This window comes from Pteropus medius, unplaced genomic scaffold (genome assembly GCF_902729225.1).
Source record: "Pteropus medius unplaced genomic scaffold, Ma_sr-lr_union100, whole genome shotgun sequence".
In the NCBI taxonomy this organism is placed as follows: Eukaryota; Metazoa; Chordata; class Mammalia; order Chiroptera; family Pteropodidae; genus Pteropus; species Pteropus medius.
In genome coordinates this window covers 5,745,286-5,772,764 of record NW_024354886.1, presented here as the reverse complement: position 1 = coordinate 5,772,764, position 27,479 = coordinate 5,745,286, and the positions used below count along the sequence as shown (strand labels likewise).

Genomic DNA, 27,479 nt, shown 5'->3' with positions numbered 1-27,479 from the left:
ATACCTGTAACATCTGTGTAGAGATGCATTGAGTTCCACTAGAAAGCAGGTTACTGCCCTTAAGACCATAAGGCGCCTTCTAGTGGTCTCTGCACAGGTTCAACGGAGGGTACACATCAGCTTTCTGTATATCCTGACCAGAAAGATGAAAAATATCGTTGATAAATATACCATTACCACTAACTATGGCCGAATATTACCTCCAAACCCACCGAAAAAATGATCTCTAAGACTGATGGTGGGATAGTAATGAAGGGTTCCCTAGGTTAAGAAGTCTTATGTAAAAGATAACCTTTTGTATAAATACCTCCAGAAGCATCTCTGGATCTAAGCTTCTATGGAAAGTGTGAAGTTGTGTTGTCTTTTAGTATTGTCTTCAATCCATTTTCCCATCTCAAACATAGAATCTTGGAGATCAAAAATTGATAATATTTATGTTATAAAACTGCCCGAAACTAACAAGGTCACAATGTTCTGATCTACACAGCAGCATGTGTGGCAAACACGAAAAAGAACAGTCATTAACCTAAAAGGCCATTTTGTTGCCATTAGTTTTTATAGCACCATCCCCCGAACAGGAGCCAGGAGCCATCCCAGTGGCCTGAAAAACCTGCTATACGGGTTTCTTACAACCAAATACAGTCACCATTTGCTAGAAGCTGCAGAATTGGTCAATTGTCCCTCTAGTGAAAACGGAACCTATGCCACAGCCAGTCAGATGCTAATACCAGATACTGAAGATGTCCAAGAATGTTTTATGAGCATTGGTAAATATGCCAGCTCTTCTGAAAATATCATCTAGAACCAATGAAACACCAATTCACATGTTGAAAAAACTAAAAATATCCCAAGTAGTATAAATAAAAAGGAAAACATACTAGACATATTCTGATGATATAATAGAACATATAAGACAAAAGGAATATATATTTATTTTATTTATTTTTTTAATTTTTTATTGTTTTAGGCGAGGCAACCCTTGGTCGACCTCACAGATTGCAAAGAGCTTGTCATCTTACAATCCCTTATTTTTTATTTTATTTATTTTTTACACCTACAGCACCTGGTCTTCCTAGGTGGTCTCCCATCCAAGTACTAACCAGGCCTGACCCTGCTTAGCTTCTAAGATCAGATGGGATCGGGCTTGTTCAGGGTGGCATGGCCATAGATGACAAAAGGAATATTTTAAAAGCAGCCAGAGGGATTAAAATGCAGATTATCTTCAGAGTGAAAATTAGACTAACTGCTGACTTTCAGCAGCAATAATGGACACCAGATATAGTGCAGCGATGTTTGTCTTGTCCCCAATGAAAATAACTGCTCACCTGGAATTTTATACCCAGTGACTATATCTTTCAAGAATGAGGAAAATATTTTTAGATGAACAAAAATCAAGATCACTTGCCACTAGCAGACTTTAATGAAAACAATTCTAAAGAATACATTTCAGGCAGAAGGAAAATAGCTCCAGATAGAAAGCTTGGGATGAAATGAGAAATGAAAAACAAAGAGTGGTAAATATGTGGGCTGTTCTAAAATATGTAATCTAATAAAACAATACTAAGATTATCCAGTAGAGTTTAAAAGTAATATATAGTTAAATACCTCAAAATAATTATTTAAATTTGAGAGTGTAAGGTGTTAAATCATTCTAAGATCCATGTGTTATCCAAGAGTTGGGTAAAGATACTGATTCAGTTTGGACTTTATGTATGTTGACGTTTCTAGAGATACCACCAAATAGTAGAAACAGCGTAGAACTCCCAAACTTGCAGAAGCACAAAGCAAAACAAAAAAACTAGAAATGATAAATATTTACATTACTCAGCTATATTTCCTGTCCATATTCTACATCTCTGTGGACCACTCCCTTAATGCTAGACACTGACAGTGAAAAAACATCAAATAACTTTAGTCAATCTGAATACCAATTGTAAGAGAAAAGCTTACACAGATAACATTTTCTTTATTGGTTCAGTCTTCTACTTTTGACCTATGGTCTCTACTCTTAAAAAATGATAAATAAATATGTATCTTACAAGTTTAATACCCTATTATAATTTATAATTTGCTCTTTGGAGAATAAAATAATATAGTGAGCATCCTTTTTTTGTTCCTGATTTGGGAAAAAAACTTTCAACTTTTCACCATTGAGGCTGATGTTAGCTGTGGGCTTGTCCTATATTGCCTTTATTAGGTTAAGATCAGTTCCCTCTATACCCACTTTGTTGAGAGTTTTCTTTTTTATATCATAAATAAATGTTGAATTTTGTCAAACTTTGTCAAATGCTTTTTTGTATCTTTTGAGACGATCATATGGTTTTTATCCTTCATTTTGTTAATGGGATGTATTGCATGGGCTGATTTATGGATGTTGAACCATCCTTGCATCCCTGGAGTAAATCCCACTTGATCATGGTGTATGATTCATTAATGTATGGTTGAATTCAGTTTGCTAATATTTTGAGGATTTTTGCATCTCTGTTCATTAGGGATATCGGCCAGTAATTTTGTCTTCTTGTGGTATACTTATCTGGTTTTACAATCAGGTTTACGCTGGCCTTATAAAATGAATTTGGAAGAGTTTCTTCCTTTCTACTTTTTGGAAGAGTTTGAAAAGAATTGATGTTAATTCTCCTTTGAATGTTTGGTAGAATTCACCAGTGAAGTCACCTGGTCCTAGACTTTTGTTTGTTGGTAAGTTTTTGATTGCTGATTCAATCTCCTTTCTAGTAATCAGTTTATTCAGATTTTCTATTTCTTCATGATTCAGTCTTGGAAGGTTGTATGTTTCTAGGAATTTATTCATTTCTTCTAGGTTGTCTAATTTGTTGAGATATAAGTGTTCTTAGTAGTCTCTTTTTAATCTTTGAATTTCTATAACATTAGTTGTAACACCTCTTCTTTTAATTCTGATTGTGTGTGTGTGTATGCTCTTTTTTTTCTTAGTGAGTCAACCTAAAGTTTTGTTAATTTTGTTTATCTTTTCAAAGAACCAGTTCTTAGTTTCATTGATCTTTTATATTGTCTTTTTTAGTCTCTATTTTGTTGCCCTCTGGTCATTTTTATTTCCTTCCTTCTACTAACCTTGGGCTTCATTTTTTTTTTCTTTTTTTTGCAGTCCCTTGAGGTGTAAAGTTAGGTTGCTTATTTGAGATGTTCCTTGTTTCTTCGGTGGCATTTATTGCTATGAACTTTTATTTTAGAACTGTTTTTGCCATATCACATAATTTTTGGTATGTTGTATTTCCATTTTCATTTTTCTCAAGATATTTTTAAAATTTCCCTTTGATTTCTTCATTAACTCATTGGTTGTTTAGTAGCATGTTGTCTAATTTCCACAGATATGTCAATTTTCTAGTTTCCTGTTGTAACTGATTTCTAGCTTTATACTATTGTGGTTGGAAAAGTTGCTTAATATGATTTCAGTCTTCTTAAATGTATTAAGTTTTGTTTTATGGCATAACATATGATCTATTCTAGAGAATGTTTCATTCTCTAGAGAGAATGGCACTTGAGAAAAATGTGTATTCTACTACTTTTGGATGGAATGTTCAATAGAATAGTTCATCTAATCTAATGTGTCATTTAAGGTCAATGCTTCCTTATTGATTTTCTGTCTGGATAATCAATTCATCGATGTAAGGGAGTATTTAAGTCTACTACTATTATTGTATTGCTGTCTATTTCTTTTTGGGGGGTCTGTTAATATTTACTTTAAATATTTTGGTGCTCCTATGTTGGGTACATAAATGTTTAAAAATGTTATTCCTCTTGTTGGATTGACCCCTTTATCATCAAGTAATGCCCTACTTAGTGTCTTATTACATTTGCTTTAAAGTCTATTTTGTCTAATATAAGTATAGCTACCCCAGCTTTCTTTTGGTTTCCATTTGCATGGAGCATCTTTTTCTATCCCTTTACTTTCAGTTATGTGTGACTTTATATCTGAAGTGAATCTCTTATAGACAGCATATAGATGGGTCTTTTTTTAAAAAAAATTCATTCAGCCACTCTGTCTTTTGATTGGAAAATTTAGTCCATTTACGTTTATAGTAATTATTAATAGGTATATACTTATCGGCATTTTGTTAAATGTTTTCTGCCTGTTTTTTAATTCTCTGTTCCTTTTTTTCTTGCTCTCTTTCTTGGTGGTTTGATGACTTTTTTAGTGGTCCCTTTTTCATTATCTTTTTAGGTTCCTTTTCCATTATCTTTTGTGTATCTACTATAGGTTTTTGCTTTGTGGTTCTTTATAACAGTTTATTTTAACTTGGTAACAACTTAAGTTTGAACACATTCTAAATCTCTATACTTTTACTTTCCTCCTCGTGTTTTTTTATTTTTGATGTCACACTTTGAATCTTTTTATCTTGTATATCTCTCAACTAATAATTGTAGTTGTACTTATTTTTACTACTTTTATTTCTTAACCTTCATACTAGCTATGTAAGTGATTAATTCACCACCTTTAGTACAAGCGTACCTTGTTTTATTGCACTTTGCTTTATTGTGCTTTGCAGATACTACATTTTTTACAAATTGAAGGTTTGTGGCAACCTTGCATGGAGCAAGTCTGTCAGCATCAAGTTTATTAGCAATTTTTTGGCCATAAATTATTTTTAAGTTAGGGTATGTACATTTTTTTAGACATAATGCTATTGCACACTTAATAGACTATAGTATAGTAGAAATATAACTTTTATATGTAGTGGAAAACCAAAATATTTTTATGACTGTCTTTGTTGAAGCTTTTGCTTTAAAGTCTATTTTGTCAATTTAAAGTCTATTCACTTTATCGTGGTTGTCAGGAACCGAATGCACAATATATTCAAGATATGCCTGTGTAAATTTACCTTTACCCGTGAGCTTTCTACTTTTATATGTTTTCTTATTACTAATTAGCACCCTTTCTTTTCAGCTTAAGGAAGTTTCTTTCATATTTGTTGTAAGGTTGACTTAATGATGATGAACTCCTTTAGATTTTGCTTCTCTGGAAAAATATTTCTCTCTCCATTCTGAATGATAACTTTGTCAGGTAAAATATTTTAGGTTGGAAGCTTTTTCTTTCAGAACTTTAAATGTCTTGTGCCACTTTCTTCTGGCCTGCAAAGTTTCTGATGAAAAATCTGCTAATTGTCTATGAGGGTTCCATTGTTCATAACAATTTATCCGCCTCACAGCAGGTTACATTCCTGGGGGCTGTCCCTGCCCTTCAGAAACTGGTACTCAGTCTGGACTGTGCTTTCCTCCTCTGCAGCAGTGGCTCCTTCATCTTCTCGGGGAGCTGTGAGAGGTAGCAGAAGAACTATGTAATAAGTACAGGGAGAAAGGAGTTCTGCTGAGGGCTTCAGCAAAAGAGGCCACAGCCTTGAGGCCACGTTGCTCCTGGCTCTGGTATCTCTTGCCTTCTCGCTACTGCCCTGGGCCTCTAGCCTGAAGATAGCCACTGTTGGAGGTCTGAGCTCCACCGCTGCCATGCCTCCTCTCAGCGAAGATTACTTCAGGAAACCTGTGGTCAGGGCGTTTGTGTCACAACTGCATTTTGAAGAGAGGGACACTCTAGGCACCCTACTTTTGAATTTGAGAGGCTGGAACCCCCGACAAATGTAGTTCAGGGAGAGACAGAGACTTCAGCTTATCAGAAATGATTCTAATTCAGGGCTTGAGAAAGACCTGGGAATTCATGATGTCCACCCCTGCCTCTGACTTCCACACTTAATTTTAACTGCCTTCGTTGCTCATGTTCTCAGACAGCCGGTGAGAATGTGTGTGGGGCTGGGCTTGGTCTCCCAGTCCCCAAGATGCCTTCCACTTCTTTTCTCCAGACAGATATGTGCATGCATGTACACACACACACGTGTACCTAGCTCTTCAGTCTGCTGCCCTGACCTTGTGTGGCCAGATAAACCCTCCTGTGTTTACACAGCTTCCCTTAGGGCAGGCCTCAATCAAGAACAATGAGCCTGCACTTGCTGTAAAAGATGGGGTCTCTGGGGAATCTGGAATTGGGCTCTCAGATATGTGATTGGACTCAGCATCCATTCTATTCCTTCTAGCACAGCAGAGGCTGAAAAGCTATGTTTCCCAGACTCCTGTGCACCTAGGGCTTTAGTTCATAAATTAGGTTCTGCTAAATGGATGTGTGGTAGCGAGGCCTGAGCTAACTGCTTCCTAGGACAGGTGAAAGTTATTCACTTCCCCTTACGGCCCATGAACCAATCAAAATACACTTTCCTTATATAGAAAGAACATGCAATTGTCTGTAACTATGAGGAAGTATAAAAGGGAAAGCCCCGCTGTGATTGGAGCTCAGCTTTTGGATGTGAATCCACTGAGCTGGTGCTGGTACCAATAAATGCTACTTCCTGCTGTTGCCTCAATGTCCCATCTCTGTCTGAGTATCCTGCAACAGATGTACCTGCATGAGATCTGAAAGGCAGAAGTAAATGGAGCCAGCTTCCTGGTCCTTTGGCTATTTGTTGATGGCACAGGGGTTTTCCTTTAGCAGTGTTCCTATGGCCAGTCACTAGCTTTTTGGGAGCCCAGATCTGGGTACCCTGGTGACAGTGGCTTCCAGACCCCGGGATTGCAGCTGCAGCCCCATGTTCCAGCTGTGGGCCTGGAATCCCTGCTGGGTGAGGATAGCGCCTCCCCAGGTGGCTGGCTCAGCAGGATTGTTGAGCCTGATTGTTGGTTGCCCAGCCCAGAGCCCACTCCTATAGCACTTCCATGAATTTGTAAGTACCTAATTTTCTGTTAATTCTCTCTCTGCTTAAAATCCCCACACAGCTTCTGTTTCCTGTACTGGATTCTGATGGAAACAGACACAAATGTACTTTATACTAACAGTTCAGACTTTTAGCACGGAGCTAACAGGTCATGAGGTTCCCTAGGACCAAGGCAGCCTAGAAGGACCAAGAAAAAGTGAACTTGGGGATACAGAGTCTGCAGATGCTCCCCCAACACACACACCCCACACCCTGGGAAGAGAAGTACTTTCTCCCTTCCTGTTTTTTAGTGTTTGGGGCCCCTGGCCACACATAGCCTTGTGTTGCAGGATGACATGTTGAAATGTTAATTCATATTCCATAGTACCCCCATCCCTGACCTTGACCATTTCATTAAGTAGCCAGCAGGACAGCTGTTGTCTCAGCAAAGGGATGACTCAGCATAAATAGAGAAACAAGCAGTCCTGGCCTAGCTTTTGAGTTTCAAAATTGCAGCCTTCAAGGGGAAATGGAAATGACTCATAGTGGCTAAATAGTTCAGGAGACGGAGGATGACACAGAGTAAGCTTCCTACCCTTCTCCTACCCTCTTTCTTCTACACACAGAGTTTTCTGGAGGAGGACTTGGGGGAGAGGCAGAGGGAAAGTAAGCATAATATAGATAGTTTGGGCCCCTAAGAAAGATGAGTCCTGACATCATATGTGATTTTTCAGCTTGTCTCACTGCTACCTATTGGGTTGCTGAGTCCCAGTTCCAAATTCCTCCAATCTGATTGGCTTAGCTCATCTTTTTCAGCTAGACCTCAAGTCAAGGTCAGTGGCCAGACTGTAAGGAGACAGCCTTTGGCTCTGGTGACCACCTCTTGTCTAAGAGGTGGAGCTAGGTCACATGAATTGAAGCATGGGTGCCATGCATTGGAGGCTTAGAAGGGGCTGCAGGTGGGGGCATAGCAGACACACCTAGCTCTGGGACACCCTGCTCCTCTCACAGACAGCAAGTCCTTCAAGGCAGGGCCTGTGAGTTATAGGGCTTTGTGGTTCCTTTACCTCATTGGTCTATTATACAGCCACTGAAGTGTCACCTCCAAGAACTAGGAATTTTGCCAGATGGGATATTTATCTGCTTTTGAATTTTTCCATGTTGCAGGAAGCTTCTTTGTTAAGAATTCCAGATATTCCAGCAGCAAAATTCATACCTCAGTTTCTGCTAAATGCCTTGTGAATTTGGGCCTGGCACCAAGTACACTCTACCTCAGTTTCCTAATTTATAAATATATACACCTTTTGGGAGGCTTATATGACATTCATCAGTATAAAAATGCTGTGAAGAAGCCCAAAGTAGATCCTATAAATATAAACCCTGTGATCACAGTCTTCCTCTTCCCTGTCTCTCCCCCAGCTGGGCCCCCAGCGCAGGCCTCCCCCAACAGTCCCCTCAGACCTGAGTGGAGAGAAAAAGAGCTCCTTTCACCCTTGGGCTTGGCCTGGCTGGGGCAGTGAGGTGCTGACGGAGCCTTTTTCCCTGTGATGGATGGCCCGCCAGCTGGAGCCACAGTTCCAATTTGCTCCCCATTTGGACAGCCGCTTTACCCACAATTCAATTTGTCAGGGCCACAAATCACTCTGTGCAATTACAGAGTAGGGGAGACCGGAGTCAGGGGCACAGTGGCTCTCAAAGGATCCCGGGCTGGGGAAAGGGACCACGGGGTAAGGGTGCTGATGATACAGGGTTTGGCTCCGTGCTGGGCTCCCTTGTTCCTCCACGCCTGCCTCCTGTGAGTTCCAGCCATTCCCCATGGTTCCAGATGATCTGCTCTATATCCAGTCCTAACCTTGCACCCCTTCCCAGTTCTCTGCCCAGGAGTCCTTCATCCTCCCAAATGAGTACAACGAGTCCTGTGCTTATTGTCCTAGTGCCCCAAACTGTCCTCCGCCTAGCTCAACCACCTTGGCTCCACTTAACATTTAGAAACCTCCAGGGCCTTTTGCTGTCTTCTGCTCTCTCCATGGGACTAATCCACTCCACCTCCAGGCCATGATGAGAGTTAGGGCTATACATTCATTTGTTCATTCATTCATTCATTCTGAAAACTTTGATTGAGCATTCACAATGTCACGATAGTGAGCAAAACTATAAGCCCACAGTTCAATGAGGATGGCAGACATTAATTGACTAATTAAACAGAAACATACCGCCTCAAACTGAGACAGTGGCTAAGGAGAAAAGATCCTGAGATCAATGAAAGCATGGAGCTGGAGGGTCTGCCAGGTCTGCAATCACTCTTTACTCCCTTCTTTTAATGCTCTGCTTAGGCTCACCTCCTCCAGGAAGCCTTCCCTGGTTGCCCATCTATATATCCCATTAATGGGCACTTCGTGAAGGGTCTCTGGATTCAAGATTTCTTCTGGTGGTGTCTTGTCTTTCTGTTAAGCCCCTAAGGTTGAAGGCTCCCCCAGTATAGGGGTCTGCCTACTCAAGGCATGTCCTGAATACCAGGAACGCCTTCTCAGGACTCATGTCAGATACTTCCTCCTCCAAGATACCTTATCTGCTTGTATCTCAGGCCTGGAGCCCCTCTTTTGGCCCCCACCACATCCTGAGCTCAAAGAGTATTGAAGTTGCTCCTTCACCTCCACCAGGTGCCTCTGGGGCATCCAGCTTTACTTTATAGATTTAAAGATCTCTCCTCCAGTTCCACTCTTGCCCCCTGGCCTCCCTCACCTCTGCCCTTTGCTAATGATGATGTAGAGGCACAGAGACCAGAGACTCTGCTTTGATCTATGGCAACTGTCTCTCCTCATGATGGATTTCTTGGCTTCAGATATCACTTTCTCTGGCCTGGTCACAATGCTCCTGGCTTTATCTTGCCGAAAGAGCTGGTGCCGCTGTGCTTGGAATGAATGGAAAAGGGGACTCTCTATGTGTCCCCACCTGGCCAGATCCAGGGAGTCAGCTGGTGGTGAAGTAGTCAGGCCTCACTGATGGCAGGGCCGGGAGACTGGCAGGCTTGGGTGGTCTCTGAGTACTCGTCCGCTCCTCCTTAGGGTGACCAGAACTTGGAGGGGTGAAGCCGAGAAGGAGGTATGAGGGCCAGCAAGCTTCCCCCAACCCTGGGGATCTGGGAGGTAGAGGCAGCCCATCACCCATTCTGGTCCAGCCAGAATGTCCCCATGATGATATCCTATAGACAGAGCAGGCCCAATTTTGACCACTCCAGCGTCTGAACATCGGCTTTTAGATAAAAACCAAATGAGGGGACAACAGTTCTCTGTGGAGAGAAACTCACTCTAGAATCCTCAGTGATGTGTTTTCCCAGTGAATTTCAACAAGGCTTCTTCGCTTGGCATTGATTTATGTTCCCAACCCTTCAAGCACTCATGGCTTGTATAAAGGGAGGACTGTACTCATCAGAGTTGGGTCTGCTGAGCTGATCTCAGCAGAGATACTTCCGCCCACCAGATAGGTGGGAGCTGGCAGGAGTGGGGAGGATGCCGTGGCTCTGCCTCTCTGCAGGGGCTGTGCTTACATGTCTGCCTCCCAGGGTGGGCTATTCCAGATACTTAGAGATCTTGGGGTTTGGACCTTGGTAAGACTCCATGCTTCTAGGAGGGGCTGGGCAAAGCTGCTTCCACTCTTGAGGCTCCTCACCCCTCCCCTCTTCTGTTATTCAAGGTCCTCCCTTTTGATCTGATCTGCATTTTCATCTACCCCTCCCTACCCCTATCCCCGCCCGGTAGTCTTCGACTTCCCACAGCCTTCTCCCAGTCCTCCCCACACTGAAAAATCTCCATTTACCCCTCAGCCCAGCTCCTCACCCTCCACACCCTGCCCAGTGTTGTTTGCACCACCTGCTCCCTTCCCTGTGGACCTCTGATTGGGTTGCAGGCATCAATAAGAGATCAAAGGATGAGAGGACAATCTGATGGGTGTCCTGGCAGCACCTGTACAGCAACTCCTCTATGTCCACCCTCTCTGGGCACACTCTCCCTTGCCCCTGCAGGTCTAGGGGTGGTCATGGCTCCCCATGCTGCCAGACCCCAGGCATGCACTACCCTTCATGGTTTTCCAGAGTCTCGTGTGCACTTCTGGCAGATCGTCCCCATTTGAGAGGTTATCTGCTTCCTGACTGTTTCCTTCCTCTCCTGTCCTCTTCTCCTTTCTCTTGTCCTGTCCCTTTACTCTCCCTTTTCTCTTTGGCCCCTCCCAGGTTCCATCCCTGCTGAGAAGGGGCTGGCTGGGCAGTACCAGGGCCTCGAGGGCCAGGCACCTGAGGTGACAGTGGCCCAGTGGGGCCTGGCGTCCTGGGTGTCGTGAGGCCTATCAACCACTTAGAAGATTCTGAAATTCAATTATAGCTAATCCATCCAGGGGTGCACAGGCCCAGGGGAGTTGCTTCAGGTGAGTCAAATCCTGAGGAAGCAGATTTATAAGGAGATCCCTTCCCTCAGTGTATCTAAACAGGGGCCACATACCCAGTAGGATGGACAGGTTATTTTCCTAGGACACTTCCTTCTGGGAGGCCATTTGGGGATGGGGAGGATAAATTTGGTTCCTTGCAGCATTTTCCATAAAACATTAATCTCATGAAATGCTCCTTACAAAAGGGGATTCCATGGCCACATAAGTTAGAGAAACTGAATTATGTAGACTCTTAATATGTTCTCTTCTAACTAAGGCTCTGAAATACCATGCAGTGAAGAATATCTTGTTCAAAATGTGTCCCCAAAGCTAGATCAGGAAACCAAAATACCTGTCCCCTGCCCAGGGCTCATTTCCTGAGCCCAGGGTTCCACAGCAAACACTTTGGAAAAGGTTGATCTTGGGTGCACTGTGTGTGGCTCTGTGCTATAGAGAAATAAGAGCAGAGTCTGAGCCATATGTACGAGGTGGAGTCTTGGTTCTGGTTCTTAGTGGCAGCCAAGTTCAGGAAAAAGCATTTACCATCTTCAAGCCTCAGGTTTCTTCATCTCTAAAAAGGGAAGAATCCATCTGAGGATTCAAGATGATAGTCACATCTTAGTGAAGACTCTTGGTCAGAAGAACAGGATTCGTGTTAAACAAAAAGGGGAACTGATTGGAAAGATGCTAAGTGTCCTCAGGGACCCCCAGTGCAGGAATGTAGCATGAGGGACAAGAACCAGGAGTGGCCACCTTGGCATTGTCCACACTCTATCTTTCATCTGTGGTTCTCTCTGCGGATCTGCTGCTGTCTTCCATGTCTACGGCTTCCAGCCCTATGGCAGCCTCAGCTCCTGAGTTCCCACCAGCTATAGTTAGGACTGAGAGTAGTGCCCCTCAGGACAGATTCCAACCCCTCAGGAGAGAGAGCCTGATTGGCTCAGTGTGGTGTTTGCTCCTGTCTAATCTTCTGTGGTCAGGGCACCGGGGCCATGTACCAACATGGCCCATGGCTGCACACCATGGCCCATTTGCTTCAAGAGCTGTTCTCAGAATGTGTGATACATAGGGCACAGGCTGAGCAGACGCCCACAATGATGTCTACTACAACACGTAAAGTGCCTGAAAACAGGGCAAGTCGTTAAGTGTGCCAGTATGATTAAATGAATTCTGTGTTTCTGGCTGAGAGGGAAGTGGGGTTTAGCAAGAACAAGGGCTGTTGTCTTTCTGGAAGAGCTCCATTCCCACCCCTCAAATTTTCATAAGCATAAAATCACCTGGACACAGGGCACAAGAAATGTTACCCAAAAAGGGGAAACATTGATAATTTGGACTATATTCAAATGAAAAACCATTTATCAAATGACATCGGTAAGAGTAAAAAGTCAAGACACCAAGTCAAATACACGAATACACTTTTCTGTATTCGTATAGCCACTAATAACATTATGGAAGATATTTGCAATACACATGTCCAACAAAGGACTGGAATCCAGAATATATACAGAACTCCTATAAATCAATAAGGAATAGACAGACAATTTGATTTAAAAATTGGCAAACTATCCAAACAGACACTTCACAAAAGAGGATGCCCAAATGGCCAATAAACATAAGAAAATGTACTCAACATCATTAGTCATCAGGGAAATGCAAGTTAAAGCATAAAATGATACCACTACACATCCACCAGAATGGTTCAAATGAAAAGAGAAATGTACCAACTGTCAGCGAGGATGTGGCTCAACTGGAATTCTTAGACACTACAGGTAGGAGTCTAATTTGGTACAGCCACTTTGGAAAAGCATTCACAGTACCTATGAAACCTGAATACAAGCAAACACTGTGATGTAACAATTCCACTCATAGACACACACTCTTCAGAAATGCATACAAGTGTCCATGGAGATATACATAATACAATTTTCACAGCAACCCTCTTTTAATGCAGACAAATTGTGGTACAGTCATGAGCTGGAATGCTACTTATCAGTGAGAGTAAAGAAACCATAACTGCACATAACAATATGAATGAACCTCACAAACAGTGTCAAGCAGAAAAGGCTAGACTCAAGTGTCTGTATCATTCGGTACACATAAGTTCAAGAGCAGGCAAGACTGGTCTATGCTGTTAGAACTCAGGATAACGGCAGCTCTGGGAAGGTTAGTGACTGGACAGGGGCATGAGGAGTTTCTGAGGGACTATTAGTGTTCTGTTTTTTGATCTGGTGTAGATTAAACAGATGTACAATTTGTGAAAATGCATTGAGCAATTCACTTATGGCTTGTATACTTTTCTGTATTCATGTACACACTAATACCATTTATGGAAAAAATATTCTGGATGGCTTATTGTAAGTGTAGGTACCTATGACTTACTCCTAGACATTCTGGTCATCGGGTCCTGGGGACCTGGGAGTCTGCATTTGAACGAGCTCCCTGGATGGTTCTGGGGTAGGTTGTGTCTGAGCATCAGGCTTTAAGCTTGGCCATTCTTGGCAGCCTGCCCAGTCAGCCTGAGGTGCTAGCAGAATGGCTGAGGGTGGAAGGGTAGGAAGAACCTGTGCATTGAGGGAGGCTCAGGGAGCCGCTGCTCTCAGGAGCACCCAGTAGAAAAGAGTATATGGGTTCTTGGGCAATGCTTGACGTGTGAATTGACCCATGATAGGCATGGTGTGGATGCTAGGAGGGCTCCATTCAGTGTCTCATTTAAGTGACTCTCTGGGCCTCAGTTTACCTCGTTCAACATGGGGAGGCACATTCTTTATAGCCTCAGAGGTGAGTTGAGTTCCAATTCTGGTCCTGCCATGGAATAACTGTATGACCTTGGGCTAGTCGCTTGCTCTTTTGTGCCTTAGGTTGTTCACCCATAAAACAAAGGGTGGGACTATATCACCCTGTTCACCTGGCCACCTCCAAGCAGTTCTCCCCGAGCCTAAGCTGAGACCCCTCCCCGCACACTTCTCCAAAGCTGCTACTGTTGACAGCACTGGCCATGGACACTTTGGTGAGGGTCAGGTTCAGGTCAATTTCCTCCCCACTCCCCACCCCTTCAGTGGACCATGAGCTCCTGGAGGGCAGGGATGGGCTCTTACTCAACTTCTTCCCTAGAACCCCACACTGTCAGGCACAGTAAGTGTTAAAGTAAAACTCTCCAGGACTCTCTGTCCTGATATGCTAAGGTACTGGTTCCTTCCTTTGTGGGAATAAATCAGGGAGCAAGAGGGTCCACTATGCCACACCACCTCCAGCTGGTCTATGATGTGACTCCCGGTGGATAAGGGGATCCAAAGAGACACCCCCACCCTTCCCTCCTGCCCAGAGCCCTGGTGGGTGGTTCTGGCTGTCTCTCTGCTGAGTTCATTAGAGAGTGAATTATTAACTCCTGGCTTGGGCAGGGCAGTTGAGGCCCTGGGCACCCCTTGGAGCAGACGGGGGCAGGCCTGTGCTAATTGAAGTCTTAATTAATTTTCCCAGTGGAGGCTGCAGCCCGTGGCTTCCCTCTGCCATCTGGCCATTTGTCTTCTCCTAAAGGGATCACCCTCTGCCAGTCTGGGAAACACTGACTGCCCCTGCCCCATCTGGGCCTTGAGTACTGCTGGCTCCCAGCCTGGATCTTTACCCTCCACCCTTCCCACTCCAGGGGGCTCCTTCCTGGGCCCTTCTGCCAGGTCTTGTGCCCCAGGATCATTCCTCATTCTTTGGTTTTCAGAGTTACTTGAAGCTTGGGTGTTTATATACAGGCCCTGGGGCCTTGCCAGCTATACTTGAGGGGTCCACCAGAATGTTCCAGAGGTGGACAGAGCTGAACACATATGGCATCCTTCAAGGTCATTCCTGAAGACTCAAGGTATCAGTGTTCACACCCTACCACTGTTTGCATGAACAAAGCACCTCCCCACCAGGCCAGATGCAAGAACTGAGTGGATTGTCCTGAGGGTTTTGCAGGTGGGGGAGAGAAGGCTGCCCAGAAGTGACTTCCCAGACACAGGGTCGGGGAGTCAGAAGACAGAACTAAGATCAGAGAGATCCTACAGTGAATCAGGCATCATCCCTCATCCCATCCTAATACTCAGCAACATCTTGAGGTAACTGTATGGTCCCATTGTACAGATGTGGACATAGGGGTGCAGAGTGGTTAGCTCATTTCATCAACAGTCGAAGGGACCTATGAGTTTGTATTGGCCATTCTGGGGCAAGGAAATAGTTCCAGCTCTTCTCCAGGTATGAGGACTAGAAACTGGTGTTCTGCCATCTGTGATCTTGTGCAGTTTCCTGCTTTATTTCTTCCTCCATACTGACTCTGCTGCCCAACCCCTACAGAGTGGGAAAAGAGAAGTGTGGGGCAGTGGGAGAGCCCTGGATGAGCTGTCAGGGGACCTGGGCTCTTGCCCTGCTCTGCCACTGGCCTGATGGGTGACTTTGGGATTCCCCTTGGGAAAGCTTAACAATCACTGGGCTGCTGATTGTTAAGATTAACAATCCAGATGCTGTGTGGCTGCCATGAGGTCACCATCAGAGGCGGCTATAGAAGGTTGTCAATATCACCACTTGCCTAAGGTGCCCATCATTGTCCCCCCAGCACCTTTCCTGTTATCTACCCACACCAGGAAACTTCAGAATCTCAGGAACCTGAGCTCCAGGTTCAAGTCTGCTACTTACTCTGCACGACCTTAGACAAGTCACCTAACCTCTCTGAACCTCACACGGACCACCCCAGGGGAGAGGTGAGGATGGCCTCAGGCCCTAGCCCAGACAGGGCTTTCCAGGCCCTAGGCGGCCTGAGCCAGACACTCACACGCCTAGGGCCAGGGCTGGGACTGATGGAGGCCGGGAGAGGACTGAGGTTAGGGAGGGACTGCAATCTGATTGGGGATGGGATTGGGTAGAAGGAGACTTGCTGCCAACTCCGAGTTATGAGAGTTGAGTTAGGACCGTGTTCTGAGAGCTGTTCCGTCAAGGACTGGAGTCAGGGGCAGGGCGGTTGGGGTCTGCAAAAAGATCGCTGTGTAAAGGCAAAGGTTGGTGGTGTGACAGCATGGGGAAGGGATGGAAAATGGGTGTCGGGAGTGTGCACTCCAATCCTGGCTCTGCCTTGACCCACTACGGGGCCCTGGTCTGGTCATTTTTCCTCTCTCAGCCTCAGCCTTCTCATCTGTGAACAAGGGTCATCACTCTGTCCTGTGTCCTTGTGCTCTGACTAGCCATCATTCCCTGAGTGGTTCCCACATTAGGCCGGCTGCTAATGTTCCGTGTGTTATCCTCTTTAATTATGACAAGCAAAGAAGAGAACTGGTGCATAATTACGGCGACAAGATATGAGCCACTATAAGCTAGGAAATATGTGAAGTTTATATTTGTGTCAGGCATTTGGTTTCTCCAGCATCCCTAACTAACATAAGTTTGTCCTCACAATGGTTCTGAGTCTCCTCTACTCCTTCTGAGTCCTGGGGCTTGGGAGAGGGAACTGGGTCTCTGGAGGGGCAGCGGGGAGGATCCTCCAACCACCACCACTCCCTGCTCTCCCAGTACCTCCCAGGGCCTCTAGAGACCCTTCCCGCTGCATCTATTAGATGGGAACTTCACAGAGTGCGACTCGGAGTGCCTGGCTCTGCCTGGTAAGAGCTGGGCAGGGAAACTCTAGCCACTCTGCCACCTCTGCTGAAGCAGCTTCCAGCCCCAAGACCATGCACCCCAGATTGGGGAGGAAAGTTGGGCTAGGTGCCTGTTCTTCCCTCCCAGCACCTGGAGTGCTAATAGCAGTGCATGTTACTCAGAAGCTGAGCTGCATCAGAGCCTGTCAGCCTCTTAAAGCCATTCTTAAGGGCAGGTGATTCCGGGGCTCCATTGATAGAAGCCATAAAGAGGGGTAGGTCTTTCCTTTTTGGCCTTAAGTCCAAGGTCTAGGGTCATGCCTACCCCTACTCCCTGTTCCCCATTCTACCCAAGGCTTTAGACCTGTCCCTCTCCTGGCAGAAACAGAAGATGGTGATACGGCCCACAGGTTAATGTGGAAATGACCTTCTTCTTCTCTAGTTGGAAACCTCTGGATCATTTCCATCTGCTTGGAGTATTTTGATCTTGTCACTCAGTGGTGGCTCTAAGAGCCCACTCTCAGGGGCCTAGCACACTCACCTCACTCCAGCCAAGGGGACGCTCTGTGTCCCTGGAATGCACTGCACCCTTCTGTGTCAGGGTCTTTGCACTCCGGCTCCTCTGCTTGGAATGCTCTGACTCCAAGTATCCATTTCTAAGTCTGCTCTCAGGGGCCTCAGAGGTGGAAGCCAGCCTCCCTACATCCACAAAGCCGGATATGGCCTTTGGGGACCAGAGGTGGCTGGGGGTGGGGGTGGAGCTGGGTCCTGGGCAGTGAGACAAGCCTAGCTGCAGCACTGGCTTCAGCAACAGCAGAATCGGGGCTCTGGAAAGCAGACACGGACTCTGTCAGCCACTGAGCATCACTGTGTGCCACGAAGATGGACCTTGGTGCCATTTGCCCCTGTTGCCTCAGTCTTCACATCTGTAATGACAATGGGTTCTTCAGCCCCTTCTGGTCCTGGCATTCTGAGTCAAGACCAGCTAGAATCTGGCCTATTAACTGAGGCACAGAATGGGAAGGATCTGATCAGGGAGGGTAGAAGGTGGTTGGGTAGAAGGTTTGGGGCTCAGAGGGGAAAGAGTTGGTAAAAGGGCAGCATGAAGCCCACAGGTGGGCAGGTGGGGTCAGAAATATACCCTGCCCTCCTCATCACTGTGTTTGGGACCTGTGGGTTGACTCTTGGCCTTTTTCCCAGAGGGCTAGTGGCTCCAAGCCTAGGGAGCCTGGGATGTGCCCCGAGCAGACACTAGGGGGCGCAGGTTTCCTTGTGAATTTGGCTGAATTTACACTCTGGGAAGGAGTAGCATGGGGAGGAGTATGTGGAAGCCCTGCTTTTTGAGGTGAGCAGTGGGGTCTCTGTACCAGTCCCTGCTGCCTTCAGGACCCCCCCCACCCCCCGCCCATCACCAGGACTCCTGTAGGAAGGGCATTGATTTAACCTTGCTGCCTGGAGGCACCAACAGGGGACCATTCCTGGTGGAGATGAAGGATCCTGAAGCTCGAGACGGTTCAGACAAGGTGAGGGAGATATGGTGGGTGAGGCTGCCACCTTTCCAGAGGACGCTTTGCCCCACCTTGCTGCTGAGGCATCTCTCCTCTCAAATTTGAGGTGTTTTAAATCACAGACTGTGCTCTTGAGTTGAAGAGATTTTTGTTCCGCTCTTGGGATGATGCAGTCTGGGAGACAAAATCCGAGAGCCCAATGTTGGCATTTCCACACATTTCAAGGGTTACGGGGACAGGGCTGGGTATTAAGAGACATAGCTCTCTTGAAGGTGCAGCATCTTGTCCATTGGACCCTGACTCCCAGCCTTAGTTGGGAGGCCCTCACTGCTGTGGCCCAAGCCTTCAATCTAAGCAATGGAAGAGAAGGTGACCCCTCACCACCACAGAGAAACATCGGGGAGCAGCTGTTCCCTGAGGGTGCCCTGCTGGATGGAGACAAGTCCAGGCCATGGCTCCACCCCTCTGCCTTAGAGCCAGTAAAGGCTGGGTACCTGGGGCCCACTGAGGCCTGCTGACAACATCCTTGGCAAGGGCAGGGCTGGGGTGGGTCATGGAACGCCTAGGGACTTCTTGCAGCCTCCTTGCTCAGCACTTTGTCTAGTGGGCCGTGCCTGGTGTTTGAGCATCAGGCTTGGGCCCCCTCTCTGTGTGGAATTCTTCTGTTCCTCTAAGACAGGGCCTAATGGTCCAGATGGAAGGTACTGCCACCAGGCCTTCCACAGTCGTCAAACACATGTGACTGTACTGTGTGGTGGGTACAGACCAGAGGCTTTGGGGTCAGACTGCTTGGATCTGAGCCCTAGGAGCTGAGGGTTAAGGGCCTCATTTTCCTCATCTTTCAGATGGAAAGAATAAGAGAACCCATCTCCCGGATTGGTGTAAGAATTCCAAGTGATAAGGCAGGTAAGACCCTTTAGTGGAGTGTGAGCATATTGTCAAGTCCCCAGCACATTTTAGTTTTTATTTTTAGCGGACCTGATAGTGGAGAAGAAAAGCACAGAATGTGAAGTCAGGCCAATCTGGGTTCAATTCCTGGCTCTGACACTTGCTGACCTTGGCCAGATCAGTTAACCTTAGCTCGCTCATCTGTAAATGAGGTTTAAAGAACTAGGTGCACACTTCCTTGGGTCCTTGTGGGATTTAAGGGGTTCATCTCTACAATTTGGCTCTAGGTTTAACACATAGCTGGTGCTCATTATCAACTTCTCCTCCCTTCTCCGCTCCTGCTTTTGAACCCCAACCCAGAATCTGAACATAGCCTCCTCACCTGCTCCTCTTTTGCCACCATGCCTCAGCCCAAGTTGCTGTCGGGTCCCTGCGACCCACCACACTTGTCACTCTTGGGCTCTACAGGTCAAGAGCAACCCCCCTTGCCCCCAGCTGGCAGATGCCCAGAATCCCACCACTAGGCCTAACTGTATTAGTTCCCAACATCGGCATCCCTGGGCTGTTTTGAAATCAGATGAGACAACAGGTGGGAAAGCTCTTTGCTTACTGTACACATGAGAAGTTCAGGTGCTGCCTGCATTTAACAAAGAGCTGATGGTACTTGCCTGTGGTCCCAATGGAGCCTTCTAAAAGGAGAATGTCCTCGGCCTGCCACCTCCTTCTGAGCCAGCCTGGAGGCTGCTCTCAGCCAGCGCTCTTGCCTCTTCATCCTAAATGCCATTTTCCCCCATCTAAATGCTATTTCCCCTGTCTGGGCCCAAGCCACTGCCTGCTGTCTGGGGTGGCTGGAAATTTCTCAAATGTCGCTTTGATTTATGACTCTAGTTAATTCTCGAGGAGGCCCGTGAGATGCCCTGAGCTCTGGAGCCTCAATGGGATAAATCATTTAACAGGTGGTTAAATATTCTTTAAGGTCTGAGGAGCATAGGCCAGGTATACACTGAGGGTGGGAGTGGGGTTGGGGGCAGGCTGGAGGAGATTTGGCAAATTTCTAAACAGAAAAGGGGAAAACTATGCTTCCATTTCAGAGCTCATGGGAGCAATTTGTCATAAGCTATGGCTGAAGGCAACACCTGTGGGCCCCTTCCTACTTACAGGCCCAAGAGACTGGAGTGCCTAAGGATTGGAGGGTGCGGGATGGGGGTGTAGGGTAGGGTAGGAGGCAGAGGCAGCCTGGTAGGCCCCCTGCCAGAGTGTGCTCCAGCTGTGTGGTCTCTCTGTTGGGAGGCACCCACAGGACCCCAGAAGTTTCCAGCTGGGAATGAGGACTTCAATACCACCAAATTCAGAGTCAGACACAAAGATAGCTATCCTGGTCAGCCTAGGAGAGGTGGTGGGAGGCCTGGAGCAAACTGGGCAGGCCATGCTATTCTTAATGGCACTCAAGTATGAAATTACACTGGGCCAGACAACCGAAACAGCTGGGCTGTGACTTTGAGACTCTGGAATTCTGTAATCGCTCCACTGCACATCTACAGGGAGCTTTAATGGCTTCAGGGCACATCCCCATCCTTGATAACAATTAACCCTCACTACAGGCTTAGAGGTCAGCAGGGCAAGGGATGTTACTGTGCTGTACGAAGGAGCTAACAGGCTCAGAGAGGCTGAAATTCTGCCTGAGGCGGCACAGTTGGTTAGAGACCAAATGGAATCCCAGCCCGGGGCTGGGAAGATGCAACTCATCCAGAGAGAAGAAGTCCTGGGGGTATCAGGAAGGGCCCTAAAGGTCACCAAGCCCAAAGCACCTATTTTATAGATGAGGAGACTGAGGTCCTGAGAAGGGAAGAGACTGGCCAAAGGTCAGGGATGGAGATGGGAATGAGGTCCCAGGCAGGAGGTCCGAAAGTGGATACTTGCCCCATCCCCAACAAATATCCTCCCCTCGGTACCTCGGTTTCCCATAAATGCAGTTTGCTATTAGTCTAGGGAGGTTATGGAAATGCAAGTGGCAATAGCCTAGATGAGAGGGAAGGGGAAAGTAGGAGATCCCCCAGCATGCAACCTCCCTCCCTCCCTGACCCCCCATGCTATGCCCTGTGTTCATATCTCCCTCTTGGTCCCCCACCCCATCTTTCCAATGCAACCCTAGGGTGTCCGGTCCAGGCTGGAGAGAGGCATCACTGTGTGCTGCAGGAGGACAGGTTGCTCCAGGGCTGGGGCTGAGCTCTACAGGACAGGGAGGAGCAGGGGTGACCTAGGCTTCAGACCTTGAGGGCCAGAAGGACAATCCTCAGAGGCAGGTCTGCTCCAGGGCACCTGGGGTCAGGGCGTCCCTAAGAGCACCTCTTACCCGCAGCCTTTGGAGTAGGCCAGAAGTACGCAGAAGCGGTGTGAGTGGGCCCGGAGCCCCACAGGTATGTAGTAGGCTGCCTTCAGCTGCGCAGCCCGCCGTGCTTCCTATTAGGAAGCCGCAAGGAAGGAGGTTGTTGTTTTGATGGATAAACTGGACCCATGGCTGACAGGGGTCTTTGGGGCCTTTCAGGAGGTTCTGAGGGCTCATGAGGCAGCTGAGGAAGCTGCAGTTGTAGGAGCAACACTTGCTTACAGAACTAGGTCAGTCATCTCTTCCCTCTGCTCCAACCAAGACCTCAGGAGGCCTTGGAGCTGCCAGGGACAAGTGCTGGTGGAAGGGGATCCCTAAGGCATTTGCCACCCACCACCTGCACCCTGCACGTGTGTGTGTGTGTGTGTGTGTGTGTGTGTGTGTGTGTGTGTGCATGTGTGTATGACAGTGGGGCAAATGTCACATCATGGTGCCCATGCCCACCTCTCCAGTCCACAGTGGCTGGCGCTCTGTGGTTGCCTGCTTGACATCTGGCTGGGAGTTTCTCGTACCCATGATTATTCTCTCTCCCTGGCTAATGCCTGCCGTAGCTGGCTGAGGTCTTGATCCCTGTACCCCCTACCCCAATCCCAGGTTCCATGGCATGGGGCTGGGTCCTGGTAGAATCCCCACAGGTGTTTCAGAGATGTCAGAGCATGTCACCTAGTCCAGAAATATTCCAGAACTAGAGAGGGCAAAGGAGGGGCCCAGGGCCCCCCAACAAGCCAGGCCAAGTCCTCCTTGGCCCAGGACAGGGCTGGGAGTGGGAGTGAGAGGAACAGGTTCTTCTGGGTGTGCGGCGAGACGCAGTGCCTGGCCCCCCCTACCCCTAGTCTGGGCATCCCATTTTCTGAACCATCCCACCAGCACATGCTCTTTCTCTCTCTCTTTTACAGTGAATAATTCACAAGGGGGCTCTAGCTTTATGAAGTATTCATCTGGCTCTGGCCTCCAGAGTAATTAACTCTCATACCAGCATGGCAGCAGCAAGAGCCCATTACCATCCTGTCCCTAAAACCTCCATCAAACTGCATGTCTAGGCATCCTGGGAGGGAGTGGCTGGAGACTTGTGGAGGTGAGCCCAGGACAGGTGGGGTCTTGGTTTTAGCACTTGGGTTTTCAGCCTGGAGCAAACTGTTACTACTGAATTTTGCAGCAAATGAGAGAGTTGCGGGTTAGATGCTTAGAAGGACTTCCAGAGGAAGAGGTAGAAGTTAAGGAGGGTCTTCAACTTCTGGGACTGGCAGGGACTTTAGACATCTTTCTCCAGTATATTGGGGCGCAAGGTTCAGAGTGGGGAAGTCACTGGCTCCAAATCTCACGGTTTGTCAGTGGCAGATAGGGGAGCCCCAGTCCAGTGTTGTCGGCATTAATTAGGCTTCCTGCCTTCCCCTGCCTTGCCCCATGCCCAAGAGTGTCTCTAATGGGGCTCTGAGAGATAGCAGAGACACCCCTCCATGGAGTGGTAGGTACTGGGAAGACCTAGTCTCCCCTGCCCCAGGCCACCCACCTCTAGTATGCCTGAAAAGGATGTCTGGTCTAGGGGTGAGGAGCCTGGGGAGCAGAGGCCCAGCAAAAGTGCCTAACATTTCCCCGCCCTGGGGCTAGGGCACAGGGATGCTTAAGGCCCCTCCTCACCTAGATCCACTCACTTAGCATTTACCACTCACCTACCAGGTTCTGCGGCCCCTCCCTGTCCACAAGCTGGTGGGGACTGAGCTAGATGTCCCTCCTCTGAGCTCCCAACACACCCCTTGCATTAAAATGATTTATGTGTCTTAGTCATCCAAGCAGTCTTCTCCTAGCATCTAGTGCCATCATAGAGTAGGTCCTTCAAAATCAGTGCTGAGTCAATGCATGGGCTAGAAGTCACAGGACCTCCTTGTCTCACTGCCTAGTGCTCAGACTGGTTTGCTATGTGACCTTGGTCAGATCTCATTCTATTTGGGGGTTGACTGAGCTACCGTTTTCCAAACTTTTTTGAAATGCATTTAATATCAGGACACAACATGTGTATCCTAAAACTGAGACAAAATTTTGTAAACTGATACTTTCTCTTGCTACATGTGATATACTCCGATATTTTGTCTCTCTCTCTCTCTCTTTTTTTCTAAAGAAAAACTGGCAGTAATCCAGGAACTGATTCTCCCACTCATGGTAGCAATGTACAGTTGGAAAATACTGCCCGAGATTCTCTGCTTCTCTACTGCTCAGTGTTCTTATACTTCTTCCTCCAAAGCCTTCCCCATACCCGAACAAAGACATGGATTCTACCACCAGAGACCCCCATGCCACTGACCATCTCTGTCCTCAGTCTTGTCTTGGCCTAAGACATTCAACGCAGCCTGGCACTTTGTGCCTTGGCCTCTTGAATGAGGCTAGAGGAAGGTACAGCCTGGTCTCCAGCTGTCTGGGACAGATTTCAGTCAAGGCCAGTACAGAATTTGGGAACCTCTGCTAGACTCTTGGAGCATGGTGGGGAATCAAACCCTGCCCCGAATCCCTATGCTCCTGCCCTCAGCCTGGTTGGGAGCTGGGTGAAGAGGCCTCTAGGAAATGCCAGCAGAGGCACTTCCTACCCTGCATCCCAGCCTGGAGAGCGCCTCAGCCCTCCTGCATTCCTGTCCTGAAAGGAACCCAGCGGCCAGCCCAGAACTCCTCCAAGAGGGAAAGTGGGTAGAATTGGAAATTACACTGGGCGGCAGCATAAGCCAGGTGTCTGGGCAGACCAGGATGAGTGGTGAGCCTACTGGGGCCCACCCAGCCGTCCCCACTCCCGTCTTGGAAGCAGGCACGACGCAGCTCTTCTCTCATGAGCCTGAGGACGAGTGCGGGTGTTTCTCATCAATCTCCTGCCTCGCTGTGGCAGACCATATTGCTCTCAAAAATGTAATTTCTCTCCTCTGGCAGATGCTGTTGACCACCATCTCCCTTCCTCCTAGCTGACCAACCCCCAGTGCTGGGTGAGTTTGAAAGTGCCAGGCACACAGGTAAGAAATTATTGATGGAGGCGTGGCCATGTGAACCAGTCCTGGCCAGTGTGAGGGGAAGCCTGCGTGGAGGGCCTCAGAGGAAGGTTTCTCCTGATAGGAAAGTGGGCGTGGGGGACTGATGGGGGTGGAGGCCTGTGTCCCTGGCTGTCTTGGTGGGAGGGTGAGAGCTCTCAGTGCTTTGGTAGTCATGGCTGACCCTGAAGACAGAGCAGGAAGGAGCCTGGGTCTTGGTGACCTGAATCCTGAGGTGTATTGGGTGACCTTAGGCCAGTCACTTAGTATGAATTTGCTCCACAAAGCCAAGTGTGGTAGACCCTGTTGGTGCTGCCTGCCCAAGATCCATTACCTCTTTCTCCACAACCTTCAGGTTTTCCTTTGAGAAACCAGTCCTTTGCCTCTCTCAGTGTGTAAGTTTACGTAGGAGTCCACGCCCCGTCCCCCCAACCCCGACCCCGACACATACCATGGCTCATGATCCAGTCCTGGCCCATCTGCAATTTCTTCTTCCTGGTCATCATTTGTTCAGGGTGAGCATGTGACCTGGTAGGACCCATGAGGCTCAGTTATCGGGCTTCTGCTGGGACTTTTGGGGTCTCTAAGTTGGACAGAAAGTGCATAATGGGAAGAGAAAGTCTGAACCTTGATGATGACTGTTTGGGTATCTCACAGTCCATCCTACTACAGGATGCCCCAGTGCTGTCAGTCAGTAAATGTCACAATACACTTCGAGTGAGAGTGGTAAGCTGTGGTCTGCTAGTAAATATTTAGCAACACGCTTTCTGGGGGAGAGTCCTATAGTGTAAATATACCTACCATGGCTGATTCAAGCTACCAACTGGATGCCATTGAATACGGAGTTGGGAAGAGATGCCCACGATTGGCTCTTGTCAGTCCATGCAGAGCAGGTCCTGCACATTGCTGGGTTTAAGCCACTCTAGCCAGGTTTTCTATCATTTTTAACTAGAAAATCTGACCTCCATACCCAGTCTCATTGTTCTGGGAGGAACTCCTTCTAAGTTAGGCTTAGACTCCCCATCGAGCCTGTGCAATTGTGTGCTGTCTCCATTTATGGAGCATGAGGGCTCCTATGGTTTCTTTGGGCTGTTCTCTGCTGTTCTGGGGCTATTGGGGAGGCTGTGAGCCCCTCACAGCCCCTCTACAGTCTGACCAGCAGCTCTGCCTCCCCTCCCCACCCCCACCAGATACCAGCTCACCTTTGAGCTCAGCTCTGACAAAAGGCAGGAAAAGCTGAGCCTTCAAGCAGCTTCTGCTCCCTGCCTCCACTACCTGGGATCTGGCTACTGTGTTTTCTTTTGGTTTGTGAGGTGGGTATGTTAGAGAGGTAAGGACCTGGGGAAAAAGACTGCAGAGCGATATCTCAAGCAATTGTCTTGCCACATAAGGCAAAAACAGTACCTACCTCCCCAGTTTGTTAGGAAAATTAAATTAGATCACATATGCAGAGTGCTCAGGTGTGAGCCTCATATGTGTGTGGTGCTCCATTGCTGCTGGTGATTACCATAACTGTGAAGCTGTCATGTTCCCACACCTTCCCTCCTTCCATAAAACCACCTGCTCTTCTTGAAGTTTCCCCATTTCATTAAATTGGGCCTAGTCAGGCCAAATCCTTGGAGCTGTCTTTGATTCCTCTCTCATATCCCACACCCAATCCATCAGCTAGCCAGCCAACTCCACCTCAAGTTGTAAGAGGATCTGACCACTTCTCGCCACCTCCACTGTACCCCAGTCTGGTCTGGCTGCTCCCTGTGTCTCCTGGGGGACTACAACAGCCTGGCCTTGTTGCTCCTGCCCTTGCCCCTGACTCAACAGAGTGCGCTTGTTAAACTTGAGTCAGGTCATGCTACTCCTCCACTCTAACCCCTGCAGTGGCCCCTTCTTCACTCAGAGTCAAAGTCCTTCCATGGCCTACAGGGCCCCCCAGGATCTGCTCCACTCTCACTCCTTGTTCCTCAACCACACTGACTACACTCCCACCACCAGGACTTTGAAGGTACTGCTCCCTCTGTCTGGAATATTCTTCCCTTTAGATCTCCTCCAACTGGGTCACTGCATCCCTGATGACTCCATCTCCGTTTGCTCCTACAGACCTGATCACCATCTCTTTCATCTCTGTGTTTGACAAATCATCTGCTCAGTATCCACCTCTCTCCCATGGCTCCAGGAGGGCAGAGCGACCAAGTCACTCACTTCAACCAAACTGCCCGTTCTTGGCTCCTCTGGGAGGGGCCAACTTGCTCCGTTCCCAGCACCTAGACCAGAGCCTGGCCTAGAGGAGGGCTTCTGTGCACACACGTTTGACTGGTTGATTTCGTGACTCCTACAGAATAGGTTTACTGAAGTTGCTCCTAAGTGAGTCTAATGTTTGGAGCCAGGTAGTGTGTGCCAGCTACTACATGCCTTATACAGGGGTCCTGAGAAGTAGGGAGGGACGGATGGCCCCTGCCCTTCAGGAGTTGCATTCTGCCTGGTGTATCTCACACTATGAGCCAAGGATGACCTGGCAGGACATGTGCCAGGGGAGCGCTACCCAAGCCAGAGCTCATGGAGGATGCAGGACCCTATGGGCACAGGAGTGGGGTGTGGGCCCTCAGACTCAGCTGATCGTACTTCTTATACCTCCCCTAAATTCAGATCCATCTTCTTATCATGTCTCTGCCTCCACTTTCCTTGTATACATCTTCATTGTCTCCCATCTGGAGTGTTCCAGCATCCTCCCAGCCACCAGGCAGTGCCCCTTAAATCAGTTATTCTTGCAGTTGCCAGAATCTCCTTTATAAAACACAAATTGAACCTGCTACTCTCCTGATTCAGGCAACTCCATCACCCACAGCAGAGTATTATCTGGTAACCCACAGGTTGAACGCAGGCATGATTTAAATGCAATCATGACTCGTCAGGAGCTTCTTGGCACTGGCATTTGGCATTGCTCAGTATTCCTGAGAAATTTAAATTGATCAGGA

General features: G+C 47.6%; 1 long non-coding RNA gene and 1 pseudogene across 1 annotated transcript; both read right to left on the bottom strand.

Moving 5' to 3' along the window:
- Positions 1 to 1,051: 1,051 nt before the first annotated feature.
- On the bottom strand, positions 1,052 to 1,170 carry LOC120597729 (uncharacterized; annotated as a pseudogene).
- Positions 1,171 to 14,799: 13,629 nt separating this feature from the next.
- On the bottom strand, positions 14,800 to 18,432 carry LOC120597550 (uncharacterized). The gene is made up of 3 exons (XR_005651413.1): positions 18,168 to 18,432; positions 17,265 to 17,649; positions 14,800 to 15,446 (listed from the first exon to the last, which is right to left on the bottom strand). It is a non-coding gene; the product is annotated as an uncharacterized LOC120597550 (long non-coding RNA).
- Positions 18,433 to 27,479: the final 9,047 nt, after the last annotated feature.